General features: G+C 42.4%; 1 long non-coding RNA gene across 1 annotated transcript; it reads right to left on the bottom strand.

The window, feature by feature from the left end:
* Window positions 1-13381: 13381 nt before the first annotated feature.
* Window positions 13382-15835, bottom strand: LOC124040831. Its single transcript, XR_006839803.1, has 2 exons — window positions 15442-15835; window positions 13382-14998 (listed from the first exon to the last, which is right to left on the bottom strand). It is a non-coding gene; the product is annotated as an uncharacterized LOC124040831 (long non-coding RNA).
* Window positions 15836-16275: the final 440 nt, after the last annotated feature.

Below are 16275 nucleotides of genomic sequence, written 5' to 3'. Positions count from 1 at the left end.
GTGTTGATTACGTTACGTTGCGTTAAAAGAACGACAATAGCTGGCTAGCTAACCTAGAAAATCGCTCTAGACTACACAATTATCTTTGATACAAAGATGGCTATGTAGCTAGCTATGTAGCTAGCTACGATCAAACAAATCAAACCGTTGTACTGTAATGAAATGAAAATGTGATACTACCTGTGGAGCGAAGCGGAATGCGACCGGGTTGTTGAGTTCTATTCGGAAGACGTTGGCTAGCTGTTGGCTAGCTAGCAGTGTCTCCTACATTAAGGACGACAAATAGCTGGCTAGCTAACCTCGGTAAATTAAGATAATCACTCTAAGACTACACACTCTAAACTACACAATTATCTTGGATACGAAGACAGCAAAGACAGCTATGTAGCTAGCTAACACTACACTAATCAAGTCGTTCAGTTGAGTGTAATAGTTTCTACAGTGCTGCTAATCGGTGGACGTTTGCTAGCTGGCTAGCTGCTGGTCACAGCAGTGAAGACTACGTTAGGACGACGAAATATGATAATTACGCAATTATCTTTGATACAAAGACGGCTATGTAGCTAGTTAAGAAGAAATTGCTCAGATTAGACAAATCAAACCGTTGTACTATAATGAAATGTAATGAAATGTAATGAAAAAGTTATACTACCTGCGGAGCGAAATGCGGATGCGACCGCTCGGTCCAACCCGGGGGCAAGTGGACCAGATACTCATAGTGGCCACTGGCTGTGTTGAGGCGGTCTTCCACTTGCCCTCGTCTCATATCCGCACCAGGTGGTAGGCGTTACGTAAATCCAGCTTGGAAAACACAGTGGTCCACTGGAGTGGCTCGAAGGCCAAGGAGATGAGCGGTAGTGGGCAATGGTTCTTAACTGTAATGTCATTGAGGTCCCGGTAGTCAATGCAAAGGGTCTTGTCCTTTTTCCGCACAAAGAAGAACCCTGCGCCGGCAGAAGAGGAAGAGGGACGGATAAATCCAGTAGCTGGGGAGTCCTGATGGGGTCAACTTGTGGTCATGATAGGGGCTGCACCAAATGTTTTATTTATTATAATAATTGATTATGCTTATGTTGTATTAATAGAAGGGGAAGGGCTATAAGACCTGTCCCCCGCCACATTTATAGGGTCCTAAACTACAGATTAACAATATATATATTCAATAAAAGGTTTAATATTGTTCCACAGTCTTTTCTAGTCTTTGCTTCTTATAAAGAAATGGTCTGAGAGATGTGTGAGTAATTGTAGTCAAAACAGGAGACTGTGAGAAAGCACCTCAAAGATAAACACAGAACCCTGCAGGGGAGTGAAAGAGATAAGAGACTAGTCAGACATAACACTATAAATTAACTTGGGGAGTGGACATTTCTGCTGAGCCTTAAGATAACACTGAAACTACGTTTGTATAGCTGTGTTTGCATGGGCTTGGTCTCATGAGTAGAAGGTAATGACGTAGGACTGATATCACTAAGGATTGACGGCAAGCATAAGACAATAACTTGGACACTTTCCTATTTTGCAGTTGTATGTGTGATGTTTGATGTTTGACTTTTGTCTACAGCTGTATTTCGATTACAATTGTTATGATTTATAAGTGCACATTTTGAGTGTTATTATTTAGTCTTATTTGTTAACTTCTTGGATATAGGGGGCGCTCTTTTAATTTATGGATAAAAAAACGTTCCCGTTTTAAACAAGATATTTTTTCACGAAAAGATGCTCGACTATGCATATAATTGACAGCTTTGGAAAGAAAACACTCCAAAACTGCAACGATATTGTCTGTGAGTGCCACAGAACTAATGCTACAGGCGAAACCAAGATTACATTTCATACAGGAAGTGCCCCAGATTTTGAATGTGCTGTGTTCCAATGTCTCCTTATATGGCTGTGTATGGGTCACGAATGAGCTTAGACTTTCCGTCGTTTCCCCAAGGTGTCGACAGCATTGTGACGTATTTGGCGGCAGCGTAGCCTAGTGGTTAGAGCGTTGGACTAGTAACCGGAAGGTTGCGAGTTCAAACCCCCGAGCTGACAAGGTACAAATCTGTCGTTCTGCCCCTGAACAGGCAGTTAAACCCACTGTTCCCAGGCCGTCATTGAAAATAGGAATATGTTCTTAACTGACTTGCCTGGTTAAATAAAGGTAAAATTAAAAATTAAATCATTGGAAGATTGACCTTAAGAGACTACATCTACCAGGTGGCCGCTTTCGTTTGCTTCGAGAAGAAACACACCTGCCACGAATGATTTATCATCGAATAGATATATGAAAAACACATTGAGGATTGATTCTAAACAACGTTTGCCGTTTGCCATTTCTGTCGATATTATGGAGTTAATTTGGTAAAAAGTTTGGCGTTGAAGAGACTGCATTTTCTGATTTTTTTCTTAGCCAAATGTGATGAACAAAACGGAGCGATTTCTCCTACACAAGTAATCTTTTTGGAAAAACTGAACATTTGCTATCTAACTGAGAGTCTCCTCATTGAAAACATCCGAAGTTCTTCAAAGGTAAATTATTTTATTTGAATGCTTTTCTTGTTTTTGTGAAAATATTGCCTGCTGAATGCTAGGCTTAATGCTATGCTAGTTATCAATACTCTTACACAAATGCTTGTGTAGCTATGGTTGAAAAGCATATTTTGAAAATCTGAGATGACAGTGTTGTTAACAAAAGGCTAAGCTTGTGAGCCAATATATTTATTTCATTTCATTTGCGATTTTCATGAATAGTTAACGTTGCGTTATGGTAATGAGCTTGAGGCTATGATTACGCTCCCGGATACAGGATTGCTCGACGATAGAGGTTAACGGTAGCGTCCCACCTGGCCAACATCTGGTGAAATTGCAGAGCGTGAAATTCAAACTACAGAATTATAAATATTTAACTTTCATAAAATCACAAGTGTAATACATTAAAATAAAGCTTAACTTCTTGTTAATCCAGCCGCTGTGTCAGATTTCAAAAAGGCTTTACGGCAAAAGCACACCATGCAATTATCTGAGGACAGCACCCCACGTACAAAGGCATGAAAAACATATTGTAACCAGGCAGGTGAGCCACGAAAGTCAGAAATATATATAATAAATATATAATAAATGTCTTACCTTTGATGATCTTCTTCTGTTTGCACTCCAAAAGGTCCCAGATTTGTCCTCGGGGTTTCGCCAGCCATATCAGCACTGTTATACTCACAGACATAATTTGAACAGTTTTAGAAACTATAGAGTGCTCTAATCTACCAATTATATGCATATCCTAGCTTCTGGGCCTGAGTAACAGGCAGTTTACTTTGGGCACGCTTTTCATCCGGAAGTCAAAATACTGCCCCCTACCAAGAGAGGTTAAGTAAATAACGGAGCCCAAAAAAACGGAATGAACATTACCCAATGTAGGTATCCATAGCCTTGGTCTCCGGTCCTGACAGAGAGTACAGACGTCCCCGGGGCGGCGTGGTGGTAGGGAGAATGTCAATCCCGCTGTCATAGGGTCGATGCGGCGGAAACGACCTGGTCTAGGTCATGGTACTCCGCAGGATTGCGGAGAGGTCCGGGGCACCTTCTGAGCCCCCAGGAATACGTCCCATGGCAGGTTGTGCTGACTTCATGCAATGGGCGTGGCAGAACGGTCTCCAGTCCATGATGGCACCAGTAGACCAGTTAATGAGAGGATTGTGTCGTTGGTGAATCCCAATACCACGGGAATCAGAGGGGACTTGATGAGCAGGAACTGGATAGACTTGCTATGGTTCCCCTTCACCCGTAGGATTGTGGGAGTACTGTTGTGGGTGACTCGGCCTATAGAGTGCCCGTCCAGTGCTCTAACATCCATGGGACTTAAGAGGGGCTGAGTGGAGATGTTCAGCTCGGATGCCAGGGTAGCATCCAAAATGCTTGTCGGGCCCCAGAGTCAATGAGAACCCAGAGAATTTTGGACCTGTCTCCCCACAGCAGAATTGCATGAAAAGGGCTACGAGCAGGAGAAGCAGGAACGTCCTCCATATGGCCCAGCAGAGTGAGCCTTGTTTTTTTAAAGTACAAGAGTACACAAAATGTCCAAGAGTCCCGCAGTACAGACAACAAATTGTGTCAATCCTGTATTGCCGTTGCGCTGGCGACAGCCCAGCTCTGCCTAGTGGCATATGCTCAGGAAGCGGTGACTCGGCCGTCTTTAGCAGCCCTTGGAACAGGTCGGGAAGTCTCGGGTTCTCTCGGCAGCGAGACCATCAAGAGCTTCAGGGATGACTCTGAGGCAAGATGGGATCCCTGGGCGTGTCAGTGAAATCCAAATTCCTCTCCCTCCGTTGTTCCGGTAATCGCCCATCGATATGGAAGGTCAAAGCGATGAGGGAATCCTGCTCCATAAATAACTCCCAGGCTTTAAGCTTGTCCTTGACCTCCTCCAAGACACAGTGCAGGAACATATCATGCCTCTTAATTCCAAGCACTCTCCACTGCCAACGTGCAGAAATCCGGGTCATCAAAGACCTTGCTCACTTCTCCCACAAACCCATCCAGACTAGCGCATATGGCCGGCTGTTGTTCCCACATGGCAGTAGCCCAGGTGAGAGCCCTCCCAGACATCAGCATGAGGTAGGCTATCTTGGAGCAATCCAAGGGGAAGGAGGAGGGCTAAAGCTCGAAGACAAGGGCACACTGAGCTAGGAACTCCTGACAGGTGCTCAGCTCTCCATTGAAGAATTCCGGAGGATGTATGTGGGGCTCCCGAGAAGGTTGAGTGACAGATGAGACGGCGCTGCTAGCAGCTATGTTGCTGAGGAGCTGTGGGGTTACCATCGTGGTAGGTGGCCTCCCAAACAACCTGTGGAATTTCTCTAGCAAACTGTCCAACGCCTGGTCATGGCATTCAGCCAACATTTAGACCCACTCCACAAGGTCATGAAGCAATTCCTTTGGCATACCGATAGTGGCTCCCTGGGTGGAGATGGCAATGCACAGTTGGCCCAGGTCAGCTGGGTCAGTCATGGCTAGTTCGTAATATCTGGTATCAAGGTAAGACCCAGATGTAGACCGTGTCGAAGTAATAATGTTTATTACTGCACCAGGGGCAAAGGTACAGGACCCCAGGCAGGGTCAGGGGCAGGCAGAGCGGTCAGGCGGGTGGATACAGGGTCAGGACAGGCAATGGTCAAAAAACAGGAGGACGAGAAAAGACAGACTGGGGAAAAGCAGGAGCTAACACAAAAATGCTGGTTGGCTTGACAAACAAGACGACCTGGCCACAGGCAAACTGAGAACACTGGTATAAATACACAGGGGATAATGGGAAAGATGTGCGACACCTGGAGGGGGGTGGAGACAATCACAAAGACAGGTGAAACAGATCACGGTGTGACAGTTCCCACATATGCTGAGCAATTGTTGGCTGCATTTCCTTCACTCTGCGGTTCAACTCTTCCCAAACCATCTCAATTGGGTTGAGGTGGGTGATTGTGGATGCCAGGTCATCTGATGCAGCCTGGAAGTGTGTTGGGTCATTGTCCTGTGGAAAAACAAGAGCAAACCAGATGGGATGGCGTATCCCTACAGAATACTGTGGTAGACATGCTGGTTAAGTGTGCCTTGAATTCTAAATAAATCACTGACAGTGTCACTAGCAAAGCACCCCCACACCATCACAACTCCTCCTTCAAAATTCACGGTGGGAACCACATATGCATAGATCATCGATTCACCTACTCTGCGTCTCACAAAGACACAGCGGTTAGAACCAAAAATCCCAAATTTGGACTCATCAGAGCACAAGTATAATGTCCCTTGCTTATGTTTCTTGGCCCTAGCAAGTCTGTTCTTCGTGTTGGTGGCCTTTAGTAGTGGTTTCTTTGCAGCAGTTCAACCATGAAGGCCTGATTCACATAGTCTCCTCTGAACAGTTGATGTTGAGATGTGTCTGTTACTTGAACTCTGTCAAGCAGTATTTGGGCTGCAATTTCTGAGGCTGGTAACTCTTATGAACTTATACTCAGCAGCAGAGGTAACTCTAGATCTTCCATTCCTGTGGCGGTCCTCATGAAAGCCAGTTTCAACATAGTGCCTGATATTTTTTGCAACTGCACTTGAATAAACTTTCAAAGTTCTTGAATTGTTCCAGATTGACTGACCTTCATGTCTTACAGTAGTGATGGACTTGTTTCTCTTTGCTTATTTGAGCTATTCTAGCCCAAATAGGGCTATCTTCTGTATACCACGTCGAGGAAAACGCGTCGAGGAAAACACTGAGCACCAAATTGGGCCCCCGATGCTTACGGCTGTGTGCTCTTGTTCTCCGTGGCCGACGTACATCATTTAAGCATGTTAACGACCATATAATCTCTATCTTACCTAAAACTCTTGGCCCACTACATTTGGCAAATCTCCCCAATAGATCCACGGACAACGCAATCACCATTTTATTGCACACTGCCCTATCCCCCCTGGACAAGATAAATACCTACAGTACTTTCAAAAAGTATTCATACTCCTTAGCAAATTTATTGAAAATGAAAAGCAGAAATATATAATTTGCTTATGCATTCACACCCCTAAGTCAATACTTTGTAGAAGCACCTTTGGCTGTGATTACATCTTTGAGTAATCTAGGGTATGTCTGTATCAGCTTTGCACATTTGGATTTGGAGATTTTCTCCCATTCTTCCTTGCAGATTTTCTGAAGCTCTGTTAAGTTAGATGGGGTGTGGCGGTAAACAGCAATCTTAGTCTTTCCACAGCTTTCAATGGGATTCAAGTCTTGGCTTTGGCTAGGCCACTCAAAATCAAATCAAATCAAATTTATTTATATAGCCCTTCGTACAACAGCTGATATCTCAAAGTGCTGTACAGAAACCCAGCCTAAAACCCCAAACAGCAAGCAATGCAGGTGTAGAAGCACGGTGGCTAAGGAAAAACTCCCTAGAAAAGCCAAAACCTAGGAAGAAACCTAGAGAGGAACCAGGCTATGTGGGTTGGCCAGTCCTCTTCTGGCTGTGCCGGGTGGAGATTATAACAGAACATGGCCAAGATGTTCAAATGTTCATGAATGACCAGCATGGTCGAATAATAATAAGGCAGAACAGTTGAAACTGGAGCAGCAGCACGGTCAGGTGGACTGGGGACAGCAAGGACTCATTATGTCAGGTAGTCCTGGGGCACGATCCTAGGGCTCAGGTCCTCCGAGAGAGAGAAAGAAAGAGAGAATTAGAGAGAGCATATGTGGGATGGCCAGTCCTCTTCTGGCTGTGCCAGGTGGAGATTATAACAGAACATGGCCAAGATGTTCAAATGTTCATAAATGACCAACATGGTCAAATAATAATAAGGCAGAACAGTTGACACTGGAGCAGCTGCACGGCCAGGTGGACTGGGGACAGCAAGGAGTCATCATGTCAGGTAGTCCTGGGGCATGGTCCTAGGGCTCAGGTCCTCCGAGAGAGAGAAAGAAAGAGAGGAGAGAATAAGAGAACGCACACTTAGATTCACACAGGACACCGAATAGGACAGGAGAAGTACTCCAGATATAACAAACTGACCCTAGCCCTCCGACACATAAACTACTGCAGCATAAATACTGGAGGCTGAGACAGGAGGGGTCAGGAGACACTGTGGCCCCATCCGAGGACACCCCCGGACAGGGTCAAACAGGAAGGATATAACCCCACCCACTTTGCCAAAGCACAGCCCCCACACCACTAGAGGGATATCTTCAACCACCAACTTACCATCCTGAGACAAGGCTGAGTATAGCCCACAAAGATCTCCGCCACGGCACAACCCAAGAGGGGGCGCCAACCCAGATAGGATGACCACATCAGTGAATCAACCCACTCAGGTGACGCACCCCTTCCAGGGACGGCATGAGAGAGCCCCAGTAAGCCAGTGACTCAGCCCCTGTAATATGGGTGGCAGTAACGGGAGGAGTAGAGACCAGAGAAGACTCTGCCTCTGACTCCAACCCGCTGCTTAATGGGGAAAACCGGTTGAAAGTGTCTGTCGGCTGAATGAGCGACACAATGGTTGAGTGTTCCTACAGCATTTCCTTCCAGAAACAGTGAGAAAGTTGTCCGGCTGCGGGGACTGTGCCAGGGGATTTACTATCTGTACTCACTGGTGGCACAGATGCTGTTTCATCCTTTCCTACACTGAAATTATCCTTGTCTAACGATTGCGTCTGAAGCTGGGCTTGTAGCACAGCTATCCTCGCCTTAAGGAGGCATCATGTTAATGTTACTACTTAGCTTCGGCTGTTGGAGGTCCTGACGAATCGTGTACAGATAAAGCGTCCGGAGTGAAAAAGTTGAGGAAAAAAACAAAAATATAAACGGTAATTAAAAAGTAAAAACCGTAAAGTAGTCAGGTAGCAAAATAGGTTGGCAACAAAACGCACAGCAACTCGAAAACAAGTCTGCAAGTTGTGAAACTCGAGGAGTTTCGCATCCTTGTTCCGAAGCCATTCCAGCATTGCTTTGGCTGTATGCTTGGGGTCATTGTCCTGTTGGAACGTAAAACTTCGCTTACACTCTGAAGCAGGTTCTCATCAAGGATTTGCCTGTATTTGGCTCCATTCATTGTTCCCTTTATCCTTACCAGTCTCTCAGTCTTTGCTGCTGAAAAGCATCCCCATAGCATGATTCTGCCACCAGAATGTTTTACGTAGAATGTATGCACACATGACTGTAAGTCGCTTTGGATAAAAGCGTCTGCTAAATGGCATATATTATTATTATTATTATTATTTTTATTACTAGGTATTACTGCACTGTTAGAGCAAGAAACCCAATAATTTTGCTACACCTGCAGTACTATCTGCAAATCTGTGTACGCGACCAATACAATTTTATTTGATTGTTGCTATCTGGCTATACAGTATGTATGTACGTACAGTATGTCTGTCTGACATTTACTATCTCTCTCTCCCTATCGCTTAGTACTGCTCCACCTCCCCTTCCTTCACCTATTTTCCCAGATGAGCTAAAAGTGACAGGCTCATTAAGGGTTCATTACATGGATGTCTGAAGAAGAGGGGGGTTGGGGGGAGAGATAGAGAGGAGAGGTGGGGAGAGGCCCGGATTGGTGCTCATGGAGCTGGGTGACCGCGCTGGGGTGAACCCCGGGGGCCATCCACACACAGGTTCACTGCTGACCCGAGGGGAGCACACCTGGGAAAGGTGACGATTGAGGGCACTAGGTTAAAGTTCACCCGAGTGGGTAGATTCCATGCATTCAGACCAGGAGCCGACCCCTGGGGCCCCATCTCATGCTCATCATTGGCCCGGTCTCCCCATAAACACACATACAGTATGTGAACATACGCACAGAAAACCAGACACAGCCATGTATGCATGCACACACACACTCACACACACATCCCTTGACGATACAGTGTTTGTGATTTGTCGTTATTATGTTGCTTAACTGTCAATCCAACAATGTGGCCTGGATTCATTTGGGGTGGCTAAATTACATTTAACCATAACAATTGAATGGAATTTGAGAGGGTAGGCCCAGTATGTGAGTAAAATATAAATGTATCATCCAGAACTGAGATGATTCAGATGTTCAAGAACCATTAGGTACTTAAATTAAGTGGGTAAATTGAGACCAAGTTGCTCTTGTCGAAGTTGTTTTCATTTTTTTCTTAACATTAAAACGTATGTGTGTGTGTAAGACAAAGAGAGAAGCAGAAAGAAAGAGTGGGAAAGATAAAAAATATATATATATGGAGGAAACATGATAGTTCTACAGTTCAAGCCTAATTTTATGTGACTCTCCTCGTGAACTCAAAGTGAACATCCCACTTCAAAGTGAACATCCCACCAGTAGTGGGATGTTCACTTTGCCGGGACTGTGTTATTAATTAAGTCATAGAAACATAACTGTAATATGTAACTATTTCATATAATTTATATTGGAAAACATGTCAAGTAAGTTATAGAAATGTAACTGTACAATGTAAGTATTTGATAGCATTTTATAGGATAAAATGCAATGCAAGTTATCACAGAATCCTAACTTTAGACCAATAATGATAGAGTTGGAGTTGTGTCAAAACAGAGGGAAGTTTCTCTATGAAGCTCCAACATGATATCAATGATAAGCATCAATCTGGTATGATTATGCAAAAAGATTGGCTTCAAAGGAACATGAAGCTTATGTGAATGAATTGCATCCAATGAGGGGGTAGATTAGCATCACACTATGGGTGCCGAGAGAAAGGCTTCACGGACATGATCCCTAAGTGAACACATTACATTCACGAGGGAGGAGATTATTATCTCACTATTGATGCCTAGAGAAATGCATTAGGAAGATGTCTCAACAATCAGTCTGACACTTTAGCAGAAAGTTATATTGATCACGTGGCATGATGCATAAGGCAATACATTGCATTCTAGGCAAAAAAATGTGGTGATACAAATGAAGAAAGACAGACCGAGATGTCTATCGGTTTTCATAGCTGTTCTCTCTATATTCTCTAATTCCCCACTCTTCCTCTCTCTCTTCTCTCTCTCTCTACCTCATCATTATCCCTTCCTTCTCTTCTCTCTCCCACCACCTTCTTTCACCCAGCAGTGAAGCGAAGTAATAGTAGTGCTTACCACAACAGGAACTTCTTGGTTTTCTGCACTGCAATGCCAAACCACAGCACTTACACAACACAGAGGACACCTTTATATGAGAGAAGGGAGAGAGAGGGAGAGCAAGAGAGAAAAAAGGGAGAGCGAGAGGAAAAGAGAGAGAGAGAGCATAAAAGAGTGGGGTACAGTACAGGGCCAAAAAGACTTGGCTCTGTTATGTCATATTTTAGATGTACAGTATGCATTTGAATGACTGTGATGTACATTGTCTGACTTGCAATCTAAAAATGTAAGATTAAAGCAGCACAACTGATAACAGAGGGTTTATTGTAGGCCTATATCCTTCCTGATATGTGATCGGCCCTATTATTACTAATACCTACTTTAATGATTAGCTGCTTTTACAAAATCTGTATGTCTGTCTGAAGAAGCCCAGTTTACACCAGGTTTTATAATGCGTCCTTGATCACATTCTGATTTGCTCACACCTTTAGATACAGTTGAAGTCGTAAGTTTAAATACACCTTAACCAAATACATTTAAACTCAGTTTCACAATTCCTGACATTTACTCCTAATAAAAATTCCCTGTCTTAGGTCAGTTAGGATCACCACTTTATTTTAAGAATGTGAAATGTCACAATAATAGTAGAGAGAATGATTTATTTCAGCTTTTATTTCTATCATCACATTCCCAGTGGGTCAGAAGTTTACATGCACTCACTTAGTATTTTGTAGCATTGTGTCAAATGTTTCGGGTAGCCTACCACAAGCTTCCCACAATAAGTTCAGTGAATTTTGGCCCATTCATCCTGACATAGTTGGTGTAACTGAGTCAGGTTTGTAGGCCTCCTTGCTCTCACATGCTTTTTCAGTTCTGCCCACACATTTTCTATAGGATTGATGTCAGGGCTTTGTGATGGCCACTCCAATACCTTGACTTTGTTGTCCTTAAACAATTTTGCCACAACTTTGGAAGTATGCTTAGGGTCATAGTCCATTTGTGACCAAGTTTTAACTTCCTGACTGATGTTTTGAGATGTTGCTTCAATTTATCCACAGAATTTTCATTCCTCGTGATGCCATCTATTTTGTGAAGTGCACCAGTCCCTCCTGCAGCAAAGCACACCCACAACATGATGCTGCCACCCCCGTGCTTCAGGGTTGGGATGGTGTTCTTTGGCTTGCAAACATCCCCCTTCTTTCTTCAAACATAACAATGGTCATTATGGCCAAACACTTCTATTTTTGTTTCATCAGACCAGAGGACATTTCTCCAAAAAGTACGATCTTTGTACCCATGTGCAGTTGCAAACCGTAGTCTGGCATTTTTATGGCAGCTTTGGAGCAGTGGCTTCTTCCTTGCTGAGCGGCATCTCAGGTTATGTCGATATAGGACTCATTTTACTGTGGATATAGATACTTTTGTACCTGTTTCCTCCAGCATTGATTTGCACTTTTCGCACCAAAGTATGTTCATCTCTAACAGACAGAATTTGTCTCCTTCCTGAGCGATATGACGGCTGCGTTGTCGAATGGTGTTTATTCTTGCGTACTGTTGTTTATACAGATGAACATGGTACCTTCAGGCAGTTTGAAATTGCTCCCAAGGATGAACCAGATTTGTGGAGGTCTATAATTTTTTTTCTGATGTCTTGGCTGATTTCTTTTGATTTTCCCATGTCAAGTTTGAATGTAGGCCTTGAAATACATCCACAGGTGCACCTCCAATTGACTCTAATGATGTCAATTAGCCTATCAGAAGCTTCTAAAGCCATGGAATCATTTTCTGGGATTTACCAAGCTGTTTAAAGGCACAGTCAACTTAGTGTATGTAAACTTCTGACCCACTGGAATTGTGATACAGTGAATTATAAGTGAAATAATCTGTCGGTAAACAATTATTGGAAAAATTACTTGTGTCATGCACAAAGTAGATGTCCTAACCGACTTGCCAAAAGTATAGTTTGTTAACAAGAAATTTTTAATGACTCCAACCTAAGTGTATGTAAACTTCCGACTTCAGCTGTAGGTGTTAGTGCTGAGCGATTATAACCAACATTTTTTTTTAACCAACTAATTGCAAGGTCCATACAGAAAATGTTTGTCGAGATCGGAGTGGAAAAACTTGAATGGCCTGCACAGAGCTCTGACATCAACCCCATTGAACACCTTTGGGATGAATTGGAATGCAGACTGCGAGCCAGGCCTAATCGCCCAACATCAGTGCCCGACCTCACTAATGCTCTTGTGGCTAAATGGAAGCAAGTCCCAACATCTTGTGGAATGCCTTCCCAGAAGGTTGTAGGCTGTTTAGCAAAGCGTGGACCAACTCCATATTAATGCCCATGATTTTGGAATGAGATGTTCAACGAGCAGGTGTCCACATACTAATGTAGTGTAGTGCATAAAATGTGGTAATTAACTACAATGACCATAATCCATTGCACATATACTTATTCAGTCTTGTTTCTTTTATGCCTGCTAAGGAAGAGACACGAATGCACGATCGTGAGTGGATAGAGAGCAGCTGTTTCTTTGCAATGTATCGCTACCTTAAAATACATGATCAAAGTGATTGACAGTTGGTATTCAGTAGTCATAAAAGTATGCCTTATTTACTTTGAAGATCTTCAAAATAGTGATTTTGTCAGCATAGGCAGCAGCTCTGTAGGGATGAGATGAGTACAGGGAATTAAATAATAAATCAATCAAATAAAACTAACATAATATACTCAACAACTTAAATATTTTAGTAAATTAAAGTAATGTGAATAAATAATGGATAATAAGTGATAAGCAGTAAAGGGCAGTCATAACCATCATGGGACTTTTATTTGTTGTTTTAATTTCTGTTACAGCATTCAACACAAATAATCAAAACCGAATTCCGTGATTATTAAAGAATTATCGAACAGAAACAACCTCAAAAGCACCAATCTCTATCAGCACTAATAGGTTACGACGATCTGACTGATCAGATCTTCCTGACCACCTATGATAGTAGTGTCTATATTTGTTTTGATTGACCATTGCATGTTATATTGACTTTTCCCCTGTTCTCTTTTCTCCGGCAATCCTACATATTCCTGTAATGAAAATATGCACACCAAACAGAAAATACCATTCCCTAAATAGTCACCAGATGGCGCTGCAATCCGCTCGCTCGTTATCTTGCAGGATGAAGGGATGAAATATTAGCATTCCTAATGTACGATTTTTCAGATGACCTTCAAGAAATTCCACAAAATTGTTAACAGTGACATTGGAATCACAGAATCATTTTAATTATGACCAAAGGTGTTTTGATGTGATTAAATCTAATCTTCTAGTTTTTAGTTTCTCAGTCAAAATGAATGTTTGCTAACTCAGGATTGGTATTAACATGGGAAAATAGCAAATGCTTACATCTTTGTTGAAGGAGAGAAATCTTAGTTATTATAGAAGTGGAATTAAAGATAAAATAAAATAAATATTTGTTCACATGCAACAGGTGTACACTTTACCGTGAAATGCTTCCTTTCGAGCCCTTTCCCAACAATACAGAGTTAAAAAGTAAGAAAATGAGTGACAAAAATAGAAAATAGTAACACAATAGATAATAACAAGGCTCCAAAACTATTGGAACAGTACATTTTTTGGGTGTTTTGGCTCTTTACCCCAGCAATTTGGATTTTAAATGATACAATGACTATGCGCTTTCATTTGAGGGAATTTTCATCCATATCAGGTGGCCCATTTAGAAATAACAGCACATTTTGTACAGTTCTATTTTAGGGTACCAAAAGTATTTGGACAAATACATTTTTGTGTATTAAAGTAGTCTAAAGTTTAGTATTTGATCCCATATTCCTAGGAGACAATGATTACATCAAGCTTGTGACTCTACGGAGTTATTTGCATTTACTGTTTGTTTTGGTTGTGTTTCAGATGACTTTGTGCCCAATATAAATGGTAAATAATGTATTGTGTCATTTTGGAGTAAATTCTATTGTAAATAAGAACATGTTTCTAAACACTACATTAATGTGGATGCTACTATGATTACTGATAGTGCTGAATGAATCGTGAATATTGATGAGTGAGATGGTTACAGACCCCCAAGACATGCTAACTTCTCACCATTACAATAACAGGGTAGGTTCGCATTGTTGGGGGGGGGGGGGGTTATGATATTTTGTTTTCGATCTAGCTAACCTGATTTAGCTTATCAACCAGCTAATTATTAGAATCAGGTGGACTAGATTAGGGTTGGAGCAAAAAAAACTAAAGAGGGTAGCTCTCCAGGAACAAGGACATTGCAACATTCTGCTGGACAAGGGTATCTTCAGGGGGGCTTTGCTCTGGGTCTTTTTGACCTCCCTGGAAATGTTAGGCTGGCTGGGGGACAGGAGGACGGCTTCTTCTTTTCCATTCTCCCAACATCTAGAATCCAAACCAACAGATTAAAGTTAATTAATTAAATCAACTGCAAGGCAGACCTTGTGAGATTAAACACAAATAAGATAGCTAGCTATGATGCTCATCAAGGCTTATTTGAAATGGAAAGTCAACTCAGCTGGTTAAAGCTAACTTTAACATAGTTAAGACAACTAGCTAGGATTCTTTCTAGCTGAATGTCTCTCTGGTTGATAACATTGGCCAGATGAGTCAAAGCAATGTATAGCTAGTTAGCTCAAAAATAGTAAATAGCTGGTTAGATGGAACTTTGGCGCAAAACAAACAGCGGACACACCAAAAGTCGGTCTTTTTTCATAGTTAAATAGGTTGAACTCGAAATCGCACCTCAGCTGACATGAAGTGTATCTCTCCCAACATTTCTCAAGCTCACCTGAGCAAAAACCAGGCCCAGTGCAGTATCCACTCACCTCAAGACTACAAGCTAAATGTCTGTTCCCACAAGCTGTCCTCGAAAGCGGGCTTCTAGACTGGAACCAAAGATAATACGGTATAAAGATAGCAAAAAACTGCTTCTCCAATAGAACATCACGCTTGTAGGCGATGTCATGGCGATGTTGGCTAGCATATGCACATTAACACGTAATCAATCGGGTCTAATGGTTGTCTTGCACCGAACTGTGTAAGTGCAGGGCTTTGTTGCTGTGCTATCTAGTGAAAACGCTATAAACTCTGTAAATGAATAGTGAAAGCAAATAATTATAGGAGGATGTGCTCAATTATTTATATGTTTTATACTAGTTATCAAACACGTCTTCCTAAAAGTAATTATGTAATCTATACTGAACAAAAATATAAACGAAACGTGCACCAATTTCAAATATTTTACCGAGTTATAGTTCATATAAGGAAGTCAGTCAATTGAAATTAATTAATTAAGCCCTAAATTTAACATTGCTGTGCAGCGGGGCATCCATGGGTGGATTTGCGAGGGCATAGGGGAGCCAGGCCCAGCCACAAAAGGGATTTATTACAGACAGAAATACTCCTCAGCACCCCCCGCTAGGGGGGGGGGGTATTTATTATTTATTCATTTAACCAGGCAAGTTGACTGAGAACACATAATTTACAGCAACGACTTGGGGAATAGTTACAGGGGAGAGGAGATGAATGAGCCAATTGTAAAATGGGCATGATGGTATTGTAATGACCCGACTAGATCATAAAGGAACAATTGTCCAGACAGAGGCTTGAGTTTACGAATTGACGGTTTATTACACCAACTTTACACAGGCTACTGTTTG

This window comes from Oncorhynchus gorbuscha, linkage group LG08 (genome assembly GCF_021184085.1).
Source record: "Oncorhynchus gorbuscha isolate QuinsamMale2020 ecotype Even-year linkage group LG08, OgorEven_v1.0, whole genome shotgun sequence".
NCBI lineage: Eukaryota > Metazoa > Chordata > Actinopteri > Salmoniformes > Salmonidae > Oncorhynchus > Oncorhynchus gorbuscha.
Note: the sequence above shows the minus strand (reverse complement) of the source record. Positions and strands in the feature narration are given on the sequence as shown.